Source organism: Lactuca serriola, chromosome 8 (genome assembly GCF_051521515.1).
Source record: "Lactuca serriola cultivar US96UC23 chromosome 8, Lser_US96UC23_V15, whole genome shotgun sequence".
Taxonomy (NCBI): domain Eukaryota; kingdom Viridiplantae; phylum Streptophyta; class Magnoliopsida; order Asterales; family Asteraceae; genus Lactuca; species Lactuca serriola.
Window position 1 is genome coordinate 4,939,235 of NC_136415.1, and position 15,985 is coordinate 4,955,219.

The following is a 15,985-nucleotide window of genomic DNA, read 5'->3' on the forward strand; positions in this document are numbered from 1 at the left end:
AGAAGAACAAGTGTGTGTTGTGTGTGAATCTTGTAATGGAACTTTATTCTAATCAATTCAAACAAGATTAATATTCTTCTTCTCTTCTATTTGATCTGACATCATCCGTTTGATTGGGATTCCGCACCATCAAACGGATCTGATTGATACACAGGCAAATTAGGGACTTACATAACTCGATCTTATAAAACATGCTATTGTGTATGATCCAATGAATAGTTAGTACAAGCATATACTATCGAAGTTTATCTATTTTTTTAGTCCTTGGAGGATTAAAAGCGATAACTTGGGCCCTTCGATGATTTTGTTTTGACTTTTGTGTCGGGTCCAATCAGAACTAAATTGATGTGTTCGATTAAGTTCTATGTCAAAGTAATCTGAAATCGGGAAACAAACTGTTGGACAATAAGTATGACGTTGTTCCATGTATCTGTCCGGCTAATATCTTGAACTGAGGATTATATGATCACTTATCTAAAATGAAGCGTCTCGTTTCGACAGAGGCTTTTAAGAGCTATGATTGATAGACGGTGTTTTAAGTCGTACTTGCAGTTATAGTTACTAGACTTGTCCAAGTGGGAGACTGTTGGATTTAATGTCTAAGCACATAATTATAATTGGTATGTACTTGACCCGCGAGTAGCATGGTCCATTTGGGTTGCATGTCACCGGAACAATTTGAAAGGATGGACTTTTGAGAAAAGGATATTTGTGATTTGTTAATATATTATAAGTTCTAATACATTAATATGAAATCATATTATTTAATTAGTATTGATCAAGAATTAATTTGGAATTAATTTGGTGATCAAAAGAGACTAATTAATTATAAGGGGTTGATTTGGTAAATCATTCATTCTTATGGTGTAGGCCAATGATCCATGATTCCTTATGTTGGGCTAAACCTATGTGGTGACCCATGCATACTCCATGGAGGTTAAAACCCATGGAGCATGAGGAATGTGGAAAGTCATGGCTATTAAGGCTTACATGGTGTAACCCTAATTCCACCACACAATATAAGAAGCCCCTAGACTACCAAAATCGGCACCCTAGTGTTCTTAGAGAGTTTAGCCAAATTTGGTGCTAGATAATCCCTTCTCAAGTTCTTCTAATTGTTGGTGGTGTTGTGTGAAGCATTTGAGGCATCATACTAGGGGTGTTAGGCTCTTAAAGGCTTAAGTAATCAAGCCACAAGAAAAGGTATGTCATTTTACTAGATTTTTGTATTACGTATACTTCATAGTATGCTAGTTAAGATGAAACCTTGGAAACATGAAAGTTTACATCTATAATAGAGAAAACATATATCCAAGGTTTCTAGGGTTGCATGCATACCTTAGGAGTGTTAGAATTCTCACAACCCTTTAGAGCGGACTTCTGATTGCAGCATTTGGAAGTAGACCCCACGGGGTATCAGATAGTTGCGGTAATTACGCCAAAAGATTCTTGTGGTATGACCGCCTTGAGGTATTTCTTATGCCGTAAGAGAGTCATTAGTGGGAACTGTGACAGACGAGGACAAGTAGATGCCTTAATTGAGTATATTAAGACGTATTCTTGCAACCATTTCACGTAAGCAAACAGAGTATATCGGAACGAAGACCCTCGTTGTCTATGCTGGGAATCGACTATGAAAGTGAGGTCTCCTGTTTCTATGTTGATTCTTGTGATGGGTGTCGGTTGATGATTCAGAGAATGAAGTGTGTGATAGTCCATTATTCCCATATAAATAGTTAATGCTACTTTAGGACTATCGAAATATTTGCTTATGCGGCCGAATGAGATTCTTAGTGACTGGAGGCAGTCACATTGGGAGGTTTCCAAAGTCTCCATCTGAGATTCAGTATACTTTGAGTTGATTGGTCTTTACCTGGAAGGCCATTGAGTGTTACGTGGTACGTCCTATGAGTTCGGTATGGTATATCTGGTGAGCCAGTTTGTATTGTGGTATGTTTGGAATGCCAACTGGCAGTGGTTCGAACCCTAAGTGGGGGAGAACTAGGTATCCCGTTGGGGGATCATCAATCTAATTGAGTTGCGGCTTCAGAATATTGGGTTATAGGGATCTACAGGTCGGGTATATGGGACTTCGGTCTAGATGTGGTCAAGGCAAGATGCAGAGCGAGACGATGCAGATTGAGCGTGCACAGGAATGAATGAGGGACTTCACGGAAGGTAGCCGTTGGTTAGGGAGTTTGTTATGGTCAATGTTTCTTTCGGGTTCGTTAATGTTCGAATTATGAGGCAGTTGAGTCGTTGATATCAAGTTTTGATTATTGGGGGATTTGCTAGTTTGGCATATAGATGGCTATATACTCAAGGAAGGCGGTGGTTGGTCTGTCAATCAACTTCAGAGTCGGTATGTGTAGTTTCGCGAGGGTTATGATCAGTGAATGTTGGGATTCTGATTTGTTGTCAGCACATTCTCAATCGTTGAGGATTTTTGTTCTTCAGTAATGAGTTGGAGTACTTCAAAGGTTTCGAGCTGTATAAGTTGAAGATCGGTGGTCATGACAAGCTATCATGAGATTTTGTGATAGTGTATCGTGGTTTCCGAGTATGATACCCTAAATTGTTGGGGTAAAGAATTATTGTAAGACTTGGGTTTGTTTTGGTGGCAAGTGGAGAATCGAAACGACTATCTACTTATTACAGTTGTGGGCCTATCAGTTATTTGCCGTCAGATGGGGTTGTCCTAGGGTGTGAATTTGTATTGAGGGAAGGTGCTTTATGTTGGGTTTTCAGCATTCTAACACTCCTATGGTGTACATGCAACCCTATAAACCTTAGATCTATGTTTTCTCTATTATACATGCAAATAAGAACTTTCCAAGGCTTTAATCCTAACTAGCATATTATAAGCTCTTATACTACAAAGTACTAGTTGGATGACATACCTTTTGATGTAGCTTGATGTCTTCAAGCTTTAAGATCTTAGCGCTAATAGTGTGGAAGCCTCAAGTGGAATCACAAATCACCAAAATACCTTGGAAGACTTTAGAGAATATGAATACTTGGTTCTCTCTAGTGAAATCGGCTAGCCCTCTTAGTGTAACCACACTAGTGCCCAATTTCACCAACCAAGGACATCTTTATATAGTATGCAGACTAGGGTTAAACCCATGACCTTTCATTTCATATGATCCATGGGTTAAACACTCCATGGACTATCCATGAAAGCTTAGCCCAACCTAAATGAACTTGGCCCATTCCATATATATAAGAGTCCATATTTAATTAGTTCATTTTGATCACTTAATTAATTCTAAATTAATTCCTGATCAATACTAATTGAATAATATGATTATATATTAATATATTAGAACTTATAATATATTAATATAAATCATAAATATACTATTCTCAAAAGACTATCCATATAAATTGTGCCGGTGAAGTGCAACCCAAATGGACCATGCCAGGTCGGGTCAAGTACATATCAAATATAGTTATGGACTTAGACATTAATCCAACAGTCTCCCACTTGGATAAGTCTAAAACTATTATTGAGTATGACTTCAAAACCTAACTGGCAATCGTAGCTCTTAAAGCCGTTGTCGAACTCTGATCTTGTCAATGAACTTGTCCATTAGATAAGGGATCATATATTCCTCCATTCTAGATATCATATGGACTGATACATGGATTATAATCATTCTCTCTGTCCATTTGTTGTTTCCCGATTTTTGATTCATGATGACTGACTGATTAAACAAATCAAATCAGTCCTGGCTTGGCCAAGCACTCACATGTGTCATCATTAAATCATCAAGGGGCCCACATATATCGCTTTTATCCTGAAGGTAAAAGGAATGGATAAACTTCGACTCATATGGCTTGTTCTACTACTTGTTGAATCATACAAAGGCACGTTTTATAACACCGAGTTACCGAATGCGTTTTCGTGCAATCAATGTACAACCAACTCATAGTAACAACTCATATATCTAGGTTTGAAGAATATAAGATATTATCGTCTCATGATCACTCGTGATAAAATCCATGAAGTGATTCAAATAAGCGCGGCTTGAATCCAATACTCAGAACTTATGAGCACTCATGAGTGTTGTAGCACAGCTTTGTCCACCAACTTGGACCTCTACAAGCCAACCCATGACAGTCTTGATTCATATCTACTTCCAGCATATGACCGACTGTGGATGGTTTGAATAACTTAGTCATTCCGGAAGAATAACCTAGTTTATTATGGAAGTCAAAACATGCAAAGTGAAACACAAGAATAAATGAATCAAATATGGTATCAAACCCTATGAATATAAATAAACACTTTTATTTATCACCATACTGATTACTCATTATTCATTGTTTCGGTTTTATCAACTTTATACTTGAATTAAAAACACTAGTTGTCCCATGCTCCAAGCATGTACACTATGTTTTTCTTAAACAATAGCTTTGCCATACACCAAGTATGCACTCTATGTTTGTCTATGATCTTTACTTTGCGAAATAGACCAGTTGAACATAACTCCAATGATTCTCATTTCACAGTCCCAATTCCTTACTGCAAATGCAAGAATTCCAAATTCATGCCATTTACTGAAATATGTTAGATTCTAAACTTATATGCATTGGTCCTCTTGTAATGATTATGCACAAATTCACAAAGACTTGGTAATAATCATTACAGAGTATTCCAAAGGAGATCAACTCCTTGGAAACATCCTTCTTGAATTAAGTTTCCTAATCTTACAAATTGAATACTTTCTAACTTCGAAACATTTCCATATTCCATTTTGACTATCACGTCTGAACATGAGTTGCCTCCTTACAGATTATGTCAATATGGTCCTTCCAGAATTAACAATATACTTCCAACTGTTCTTGAGCAACCAATCTTTGGTAAACCTTAGATTGTCCTCAACACCTTTTCCCTTCTTAATGCCACAGGCATTTGGAAAATTTTAGAAATGATGAATATAGCACATGTAATCGATCCTATATCCGAAGCATATGGGACACGATTCATGATGTCTTACATAAAGAATAAACCAGTCTTTTGCTATAATATTTCCATTTCTATTTGCCAAGTTCTCATAATTCAGGTTATGAAAAAGGATGCCGTAATCATAATCGATTTTTAGAACGCAAATAATGAACCCATATATAGAATTTCCTTATGTTGAGCCATTCCAACATGAAATTCACATATATTCTTGACTAAATACAATTAAGACCTCAATCTAAGCTTTTAGATTAAAGATGAAGTATAATTTCCTCTCCCTTAATTATAGCAAAACAATTTTTTTCCCAATTGAGACCTTTTGTTTTCTATAATTAACATTGCTAACTTGCAACCTTTATCATAATTATCATGCTCCCACTAACATGATGATTAATAGCATAACACTTATGCTCCCACTAGCTTTGACATGTACCCAGAAATCAACTAGACTTCTAGAAATCAATACTTTGTTGACTTTCTTACCAAAGTTCAGATTTCAGATACTAGATTGCCTTGATAATACTTTATCAAAATCATACACCTCTCTTAGATAGCTCACAAGTGTATCTAAACAATTTCAGAACTATGAAAAGGGATGTCGTAATCATAGTCTCAATTGTTTAGACTTTTTGCCATTTCCACAATTGCTATCTACTCAAAATCTACTTAGTGAAAGAGTTTCCTTACCATCATTTTCATGAATCGAAGAGAAACCTTATGAAACTTAGATTTTATGGTGTAAGTGTTCCTATCCATGTGAATTTTTCAAAACCATAATCACAAGACTAGGTTAGTGACAAATCCTAACTCATATGGATTGAACTTGTGCAATCTTAACTTCTTGCCACCTGGCAGCTCAAGGGCGTGCCATTGCTTCCAAGTAGCTATCCAAACAATTGAGAACAGGTAGAACTCAAATGTATAGCCAACTTAACTGGAATGGGCACATAAATGTCAACACGATAGGTTATAAATCTCTAGTTGTGTGCTAGCGATGAACTACAGGTTTTATTCTTGATTACTTCTTGAAACCATTTCAGGATCTTTTAGACTCCCACTGTCTCCTTGACCTATAAGACTTTCTTGCCAAATATTCAAGAGATAGTGTGGATTCTAGTCAAGACAGACACTTCACACAATTGGCCTAAGTTGGTCTTTGTTTTATCCAAAGCATCACAACTCACCAATTTAAAATGTACAAGAGTAGAAAACTTTTACTCTTACATTTGACAAGTGTTTTAAACCTTTCTTTAAGATATGTCACTCAACTTACAGTCTTGGAGTATGACTCTAAGACTTGTTTTGAAACGAAGTATAACTCATCTTCTTGATTTGACCACTTCAACAATTCATAGCTCCTCTTCTTAGCTATCAGAATGCACTTAGAGGATGAATTGTGATAAGGTCTCAAAATCATTAAGGTGGTCTTAAAACATGATACTAAAGTACTCTCCCATCTTTTCAGATTTGAGAAACTTTTATCCTTCTGCCTAATTTGATTCTTCTTATTCGCTCTGTCATACATTGAAAAAATTTCCAATGCTTCAGAATTATACTTAAGCTTGTAAGTATAATCATATTTACTGAACCTTAGTAAATCATGACGAATAGTCTTATCCATCTTTTGTGGTGGACTTTGACAAGTGCACAAGAAAATGTACTTGATCCCTTAGTCCTTCTCTTGACTCACACATCCATGTGAACAAGCAGTTAGTCTTAATTTTCCAATGCTCGAAAGTTCTCATTCATCATACTATACAACTTGCATGATTCCAAGTTTCTATCCAACTGAAACTTAGGTGATGAGAATCTTTCCTTATTTAGTAAATTTAGACACTACCACAAATGAATGAATCAAATTCATATTTCCAATATTGCTATCAATGGAATCATATAAGCAACATCTTTTTTTCCCCAAAGGCCATTGTAAGGATATTTTAAAATAAATGAAATTAAAAACTTCTCTTTTATTTTAAAACTTTGCGGAAAAACTAATCCTTACAATGCAAATGTATATGAAAACTTGTTGTCATCTATTCCTAAGCAATCTATCATAACTCTTAAGCACCTGCTCAAAATTCTGATCACCGAACCATGCGATTGAAATCCATCTTCGCAATCAGAATCAGCATATACTACCTTTAAGTTTTTTTACGTTTCTTTGATTCTTAAACCATCAACATGTGACCCAGCCACATCATGTAATAAGAATCTCCAAGTAGGAACGTAATAGAGTTAGACAATGGACTTTACCTGAAATAAAGTCAAACTTATTGACTTTACCATCCTTAGGTAAGTTTGGCAGCTTCGTAACCAAAGCCCTTTCCTTTGGCAATAGAAACATATGGACCCTTCGGTAATAGTACATGGGACTATCTCAGACTTAGCCTTTCTCTTTACCATTTGGTCAACCAAGTTGACTATGGCCAATCCCTTTCCATTGGAAAGAGAATGCATTTCTAGATTTCCTGTGTCACTATTGTCCCTGCCCATAAAGTTTTGGGAAGTTGATCTCCTAATCAAATTTGCTTTACTAGTACACTAAATCATTTCTGATTTAGCAGCACCAAACAAATAGATAAGATCATTAAGGGTCTTGTCATAGTGTATTTCATAGGAGTCCCAAAGGAACGCATTATGTGACTTAGAAAGTGATTAAACCACTAACTTTCTCAAGACTTTGACACCCAACTCTCCCGGCTTGATAGTATGTGACTTCATCTCCAAGATGTGATCACACCTAGACCTTGCCTTGCCAATAGGGCTTGAGTGATCTTGAACTTGTGGGTTAGGGAGAATAATTGGAGGAGGTGGAGGAAGTGAAGTTCCAAGATATTTGGGAAGATCATAGATGTCTGAACTAGACAACTTTTGGGAGATATTCAAGATAGTTGATTTAAAGTCCTTAATATAACACCCAATATGAAATATTAAGGCTAGGACCCAACAAACTATTTTATAACTTAGAAGAGGGATGTCGCAATCCAAGTTATAGAATATTTGAAGGTAGCTGAATGACGATTCACCAATTTCCACCATGAAAAACGAAATAATTTATTAGGTTTTAATTGGATTTGAAACTCCTAGATCTTTGAGATTCATTGAACTTTCAATGGCATGTTTCAATCTCGAGTGTGCCCTTCAGGTTTTGTGACTGGGATGCCGAGGATCACAAAACAAGGTGTGAAGTAACCATGCAAATTACTTGGTACCCTTAAGTGTTCACCCCTCAATCGATGTGCCGGTTAACCACACACGCTTCATCGATACTATGATAAACATTAAGTTACCCTTTGCCTACCTTGTTAAATACGAGTTAGTGTGTCGGTTAACCACACACGCTCCACTAACCGAATTAAACAAAGTGCAAAGTGTAATTTCATGGATTAGCACCTTATTCACATTTTCCTAAGTAACTAAGATTGGGTATTTATAAAAGGTTTAGTTACTTAGTATTTATCATTAATACTTCTAATGAAGGGAGAATTATAGTCCTTGTCCGACCCGTTCGTAACGATCCTCCACTGGTCAAGGAAGCGGTGAGTGAGAGTGGACACCCATTAAACTGCCATTTTATAGGCAGTAACCTTATACCCCCCTTATAGACCGGCTTCATGAATGAGGCCTACTAACAGTAAGACTGACTTTACTCTTATACATATATATATATATAAATATTATTAACTTATAATATTATAAAGTATAAGGGTTGAATTTTAACTTTTAAAATTCTAAGGGCTAACTTGGAATTAAAGTATTCATAAGAGAAAACTTTTCAAATTCTAAAACTTGAGGGCAAGTTTTGAAACTATTCAAAACTAATTAATTCCATAACTTAGGTGTTTAAAGTAGTTTTAATTAAAAACTCTTCAAGTTTCATAACTTGAGGACAAGTTATGGAAGACTTTAAACTGATAAAAGAATTAACTTTTCTTTATTTTATAACTTATGGAATTAATTAAGGTTACACATTTTATTACTTAATGAAGTGACTCTTGAACTTCCATAACTTGAGGACAAGTTATGGAGTCATAAAACCATTTAATAAGAACAAGACTCTTCATTTTGAAACCTATGACAATTTCTATGAGTTTTAAGAAACTTAAATGTGACTTTTCATGTAACTTGACGACAAGTTACACAAACACATTTCAGAATCAATTTTTAGATTAAAATGGATTGAAAACAACTATTCAATTAACTTTTCTACTAATCTTAAGCAACTCATATGAACAATGATAATACACATCAAACTTTTTATGTAATTAGCATAACTTTTAAACTAATACAAAACATGAATCTATTGACAATTATCTTTGAAATTGGATTAGCATGAACATTACCACATCAAAAACAAGTTTATAAGTCCAAAAACATCTTAGGGTAATGTTCCTAGTCCAATTCCAGCCAAAACAGTCGAATTTATGTTGTCTGGGGGTCCAAATCGTCAAGTGCATGAACCAACTCAGCGAGTTGGATCGTTTTGTTCACTTTTTAGGCATGGACTCGCCGAGTCTCCGGATGGACTCGCCGAGTCTAATGCCCAGACAGCAAAAAACTTCGATTTTTAAGCAGTTTTGCAAGGATAACAAGAAAACAAACATAGGCTCTGATACCACTGTTGGGTTTTGAGCATTCTAACACTCCTATGGTGTACATGCAACCCTATAAACCTTGGATCTATGTTTTCTCTATTATACATGCAAATAAGAACTTTCAAAGGCTTTAATCCTAATTAGCATATTATAAGCTCTTATACTACAAAGTACTAGTTGGATGACATACCTTTTGATGTAGCTTGATGTCTTAAAGCTTTAAGAGCTTAGCCCCAATAGTGTGGAAGCCTCAAGTGGAATCACAAATCACCAAAACACCTTGGAATACTTTAGAGAATATGAATACTTGGTTCTCTCTAGTGAAATCGACTAGCCCTCTTAGTGTAACCACACTAGTGCCCAATTTCACCAACCAAGGACATCATTATATAGTATGGAGACTAGGGTTAAACCCATGACCTTTCATTTCATATGATCCATGGGTTAAACACTCCATGGACTATCCATGAAAGCTTAGCCCAACCTAAATGAACTTGGCCCATTCCATATATATAAGAGTCCATATTTAATTAGTTCATTTGATCACTTAATTAATTCTTGATCAATACTAATTAAATAATATGATTATATATTAATATATTAGAACTTATAATATATTAATATAAATCATAATTATACTATTCTCAAAAGACTATCCATATAAATTGTGTCGATGAAGTGCAACCCAAATGGACCATGCCGGGTCGGGTCAAGTACATACCAAATATAGTTATGGACTTAGACATTAATCCAACACTTTGTATGCGCAATCTTTTTCGAGAGTAGTTCAGTGCCTTATCTGGTTGAGTGTGTGCACCCATTAATGTTTGGCCGTGGAGTATTAGTTCAGTAAACTTAGTGGTAGTGATTTGGTAATTGGATCGTAGGATGGTTTGGTAATCTAGCAGTTTCGAGGTTGTAAGAGAGTGGATGAATCCAAGTGGGGGTGATCACATGGGACTATCAGAAAAGACCCTGGGGTGAGCTCATGGCAAGTAAGGGAGTGTTGCAAGACTGTGGGGTGCCATAGTATTCACTAGTCAGTGAGGGAGTGTTGTAAGACTGCGGGGTGTCGCAGCACTCACTAGCCAGTGGGGGAAATGTCTTAAGACTATGGAGAGTCGTTGTATCTATTAGTCAGAGCGAGATGCAGAGGGATTCTTAAGCAGTGTAGCCTTGCCATACGAGTCTTTGGCAACCTGTTGGCCGGACTAGGTGCGAGACTGGTAGTCTCAGCGTTGACCGGGAACCGTTATATCTCAGTTTAGGGAGGGGTTGTTGTAAATCAAAAGGATTGGGGTGTAATGTATGCGTATTTTTTTGGATCTCGAGTCATGAGTTAAGTATTGGGTTAGATATGGGTGAGATCTTGAGTTGGAAATTGTAGGTGTTTAGGTGAGGCTTTCTTTCAGAAGGATATGGATTAAAGGACGCAAATGCCAAAAGTGTTAGTTGAAGGGTTCAGGGTTGATGGTTGGTTTCAACTTTGTTTTCAGATCCGAATCTCGTGATTGAGTTTGGATCCATCTCTGTAGAGGATTGGGAAGTTGAAGTGTCAGATTTTTAGATGGATTTCCTTTTGAGTGGTCATGGATTCTATCTGATGTATTATACCCGGTGGGTCGGTTTGTATGGCTGGGGAAAGACCTAAGCATGCATAGAATTAGTAAGTGGTAGGCGACAGAGGTCGGACGTGACGTGTGGCTACAGATCGGTTGTAATATTCGCTTGGAGTAAAGCAAACTTAGAAATTGCATGTGCAATGTGATTTGTTGAGATAGCTCTGTTGGATTGAACGGCGGTTGGAGTCGTTTTAACAGATGGGCTAAGGTAGCCTTTAGTAGTTCAACTTTTGGGTTGGGAGTCGATCTTGTATTCGGATTTGGTGTTAAGCAATGGAAGGTAGCTGGGGCTTATGTTTGCGGATATCAGTGGATATTTTCGGTCAGGCATGGTCATTCAGTTCGGGGTAGGAGTTGAATCGTCTTGGGTTGGGTATTGGAATGGTTCCGTCTAACGGGAGGTCAGACATAGTGTAGAGTTTCAGCTTCCATGCGGATTGGCAGGTTATTCTTTTAATGTCTGAGTCCAAAGTATTGTGGTTCATTCTTTAGAAAATGTATGGGTGGTTGATCTTTGGTGCAAGGTGACCCCTCCGTTTCTATTGGGTTCGGTTGTCTTGGGGATACTGTTTTATTTTCCAAATTTTCAGTTGCGTTGCACAGTTTGTTTGGTATGATCTGAGGGTTGGTAAGCAACGATTTAGAGGGTGAAATCTAATTTAAGCGGGAAGAATTGTAACATCGTATTTTGAGGTCGTTTTCATTTCAGAATGGTGATCAAGGATTGGATATTAGCAGGGTTAGAATCATTGAAGAAGTTAATTTTGAGCTCATTTGGAGGTGGATGATGTACCGGATGATCCGGGTATTCGGTTGTGATTTGGAGCTAAAGGGGTATTTCGGTAATTTGTTGGTTTGGGCTTCTATTGGAAGTATATGTTCGTTCGGAATATCTTATGGCTGGTATGAGTTGATAATAGGGTAAAGCATCTTGATACCTTCTCGTAGATATAGGGATGGTCAAAATCTAAGATGTATCAAGAAAGTTATGATCTTCGGATGGTTTAGGGTTGGGAAAAACCCTAGTACGCAGGGCGTACTGAGGCGAGGAAGGTTACGCAAGGCATAACTGGAGGAACGCGCAGCGTAGAGGTTAAGTTGGGTCGGGGTGCGAGACCTCGTACGCTGGGCGTACGAGCGGCAGGATGAAACCCTAAAACTTAGGGTAGTACCCTATATAAGCATAATGATAGTACTTTTTCTTCATTTCCAAGCCAACCTCCATACCCTAGAAACCCTAATTCGATTTTGTTGCCTCTTGAGGGAGTTCTTGAGCTTTTGGATGGACTGGACTTAGATCCAGAGCCATCATCTTGTAGGGAAGCCATTTGATGTATCAAGTTTCAATCCTGCCTTGTGTATAGATCTCCTCATTTCTAGTTTATTGTGATTTTAGCCTTCTTTTTGAGTTAATGGATGAGCTAAGTTGATTGAAGGTTCATCCTTTCAGATATGAGTTTTTTTGGCATCTTTGATCATCAAGATGCAAGCTTTATGTGTATTATGGGGTCATGCATGTATTAAGTCACCCATTAAGTCCCTTTCTAGCTTAAGAGTTTCATTTAGTCACATGTGGATGTAAAGTTGGCAACTTTACGTGGTATTTCATCTCAAGGAGGTCAAATATGTGGGTTGGGAAGCTTTGTCTTATTGGATTAAGTGGAAATGGAGTTTGGGCTAGATAAGGTGACTACAATGGGCATACATGTAGGTACACGCAACGTACAAGCCTCCAAGCGAGTATGTTGCGTGTACATGTTTGTACGCCCCGCGTACTCTATCTGAGTGGATTTCCGCATTTGGGCTTCAATGTGGGCTACCTTCTTGGACCTGGTTGCTTGGTGCGTTATTGGGCCATCTGAGAAGGTGTGTTTTGGTTTAGGATTAAGCCAATTTGGAAAATTGGGCCATTAGTGGACATTTGTGGATCTTTTGGTCTTGGGCCTTAGTGGGCCCAATGGGTTTAGGTTATTAGTGGGCCTAGTTAGCTGGGACATCTTTTGGCCTAGTGCTAGGGTTTAGACTTGCTCAGTTATTGATTATGTTGTAAGGTTGTTTGGTTCAGTTCGAGAGCCATTTTGTAGTGGCAACGGCAGTGTATGATTACTCGCGCAATGGTCGAGGCGAGTCTTCTCACTATACTTACATGTGTGTTAATGTATGTGTGACCAGAGGGTCTTTTTGTATTATTGACAAAAGGGACTTCTTTATATTATCGACCGGAGGGTCTTATTCATATTGTTGACTGGAGGGTCTTATTTGATTATACTGTTATATATTATTATGCATTTTGTCTTTGTGACTTATGCTGTTATATTATCCTATGTATATGTTGAGTTATGACCAGATGGTCCATAATGAGACGTGAGACCGGAGGGTCTTCACTGAGACACATGATCGGAGGGTCCTTACCGAGATTTAGCCACGAAATGCTAATTATTTGTAAATGTGGTATTTTGGGAACTCACTTAGCTTTGTGCTTACCGTGTTGATTTAAATGTGTTTCAGGTACTTCTGTAGATTCCGGGAAGGCGGATGCATGATTGTACACATTCTCCGACTTATGAGATCTTGTGGATTTTGGGTTACTCTGATATTGTTTTGATAATAGCTTATAATTTATGTGATAACTTGAATTTATGAGTAATGATTGGTGAATTAAAAATGAAATTTTTTTCTTGAAATTTGAGGTGTTACACTAAAGGTATCCTTTTTTCATTGTGATATATAATAAGAAGATATAAGTAAACAGGAGGTTTGTCAAATTTTTATTTCCTATATGTATTTTTAGTTGAGAAAACAAGATATAGGTGTTGATGTTTAATTGTTTATTTCAAACCATATTAAGTTATTTATTTAGGGGGTGTTTGGATTAGATTTTTAGCTTATTGCTTATAGCTTATTTGTGGTGGGAATAAGCAATAAGCAATAAGCATGAGGAGGGATGCTTATTAAAATTAGCTTATTTAGCCTAATAAGCTGAATTTTATCCAAACACTCAAATTAGCTTATTGTGGGAATAAGCAATAAGCTCCTCTTTTTTTCCTATCCAAACACCCCCTTAGTCTGTGAAATTTCATCGTTCTTTTAATTTTAAATCTAATTTATTTACTGATTTCTAACATAATAGTTAATTGATTAGTATAGATAAGTTGTTTTTAATAGAACATTATTGGTTAATTTTAATATATTTGAATTATTGATATGATATATTTAATTTGTTAATCTAAACATAATGTTAAAAAGAATTTTTAAATCAAAATGTGAACTAAACACCTTTTAAAAATGACTAACAATTTAGAAATAACATTACATTAAAAATTAGAGTGTTACCTTAAATACAAAAACACATGTTCAACTTGTATTTATCTTTATCCTTTAGTAATACATTTATCAAACCATCTTGGAATGTAACGTCTAAATTTTCAACAAAAAATTTTCATTTTTATATATTCAAAATATTTATTTACATCAGAGTATTTATTACATTATGTGGAAACATGATTGTGAATGCGTGTGTGTACAGTCAAACCTTGTCATTCTCACGAACCAATGAAGTTCCTGAAAAACATTTATAAATAATTGGGTAAGCGCTAGGCTTAGTGAGTTCCCCCAATATATCATATTCCACAATACATACACAATGCTTACACATAATTGTGTTCAACATAGATCTGGTATGCCCTTTGGCCTTCAACAAAAAGTTGGTGAGCCCTTTTTTGCCTATAACATATATCTAGACTGCACATTGGCCTTTAGCATGAAGCCAATCCGCCCCCTTTTTCCTACAACATATAGTTGGACCGCAATTCGGCCTTTAGCATACAACTAGTCTGCCCGAGTCTATTGGCCTTCAGCACAAGGCTGGTCCACCCTTAACTCCCACACAATATCAACACATACAGCAGACAATTCACAAAACAAGAACATGACAATAATAGTCTAATTGCCTAAGTGTATACTATAGGGTAACTATATCCTAAAATATAGAGGATATATACTGGAGTATAAAATATAGTGAGAAGAACTCACCTGGAAAATTACTTCGAAGGTTAACAGCTAAGCGGACGATCCTACTGATGTGCAATAAGCCTAACGAGTATTAACCTATAATAGTATAAATTATTAGACCCTAAGGGAATCTAGTAATGTAGGCTAGGCCTATCAATAATCTTAATGAATATCGATAGTTCTATTAAGTAAGGATCAGCTAAGTTGGACAGTTGGGAGGCAAGATCATTTTGGCATATAGCTTGTTTGAAATCAAAAAACCAAGCTAACGTGACCATTGTAGACACCTCTCCCCTAAGTAGATCAATTAGTATTATAACTTGCAATTACGAATATTTCTTATTTATAAGTTCATAACAACAACGTATGACTATAAATATAAGTTACACTAAAAAGACTAGAGTGTAGATTAACTTATATAGATTCTTGATGAAAACCAGAATCTAAACGTGCAGAATACTGACTCGAGATCTTCTACTCGAAGGCTACTACTCAGATGTTTACTTAGGGGCATCGCAGAGTTTTGCCGCAGGTCCAAAACTATGGGAAATGGCTCTACAAGAGAGAATATATATATATATATATATATATATATATATATATATATATATATATAGAGAGAGAGAGAGAGAGAGAGAGGAGAGAGAAGTTCTAAGGTTGGATGTAAGGAACATATATGGAATGAGCTCTATTTATGTGACTTAGAAATGCGCATCGGGCAAGGCATGGTGTGTGTCGGGCACGTCAGCCTTGTTTGCTCTTGTGGTCTTTTGATACGTGTTGACACC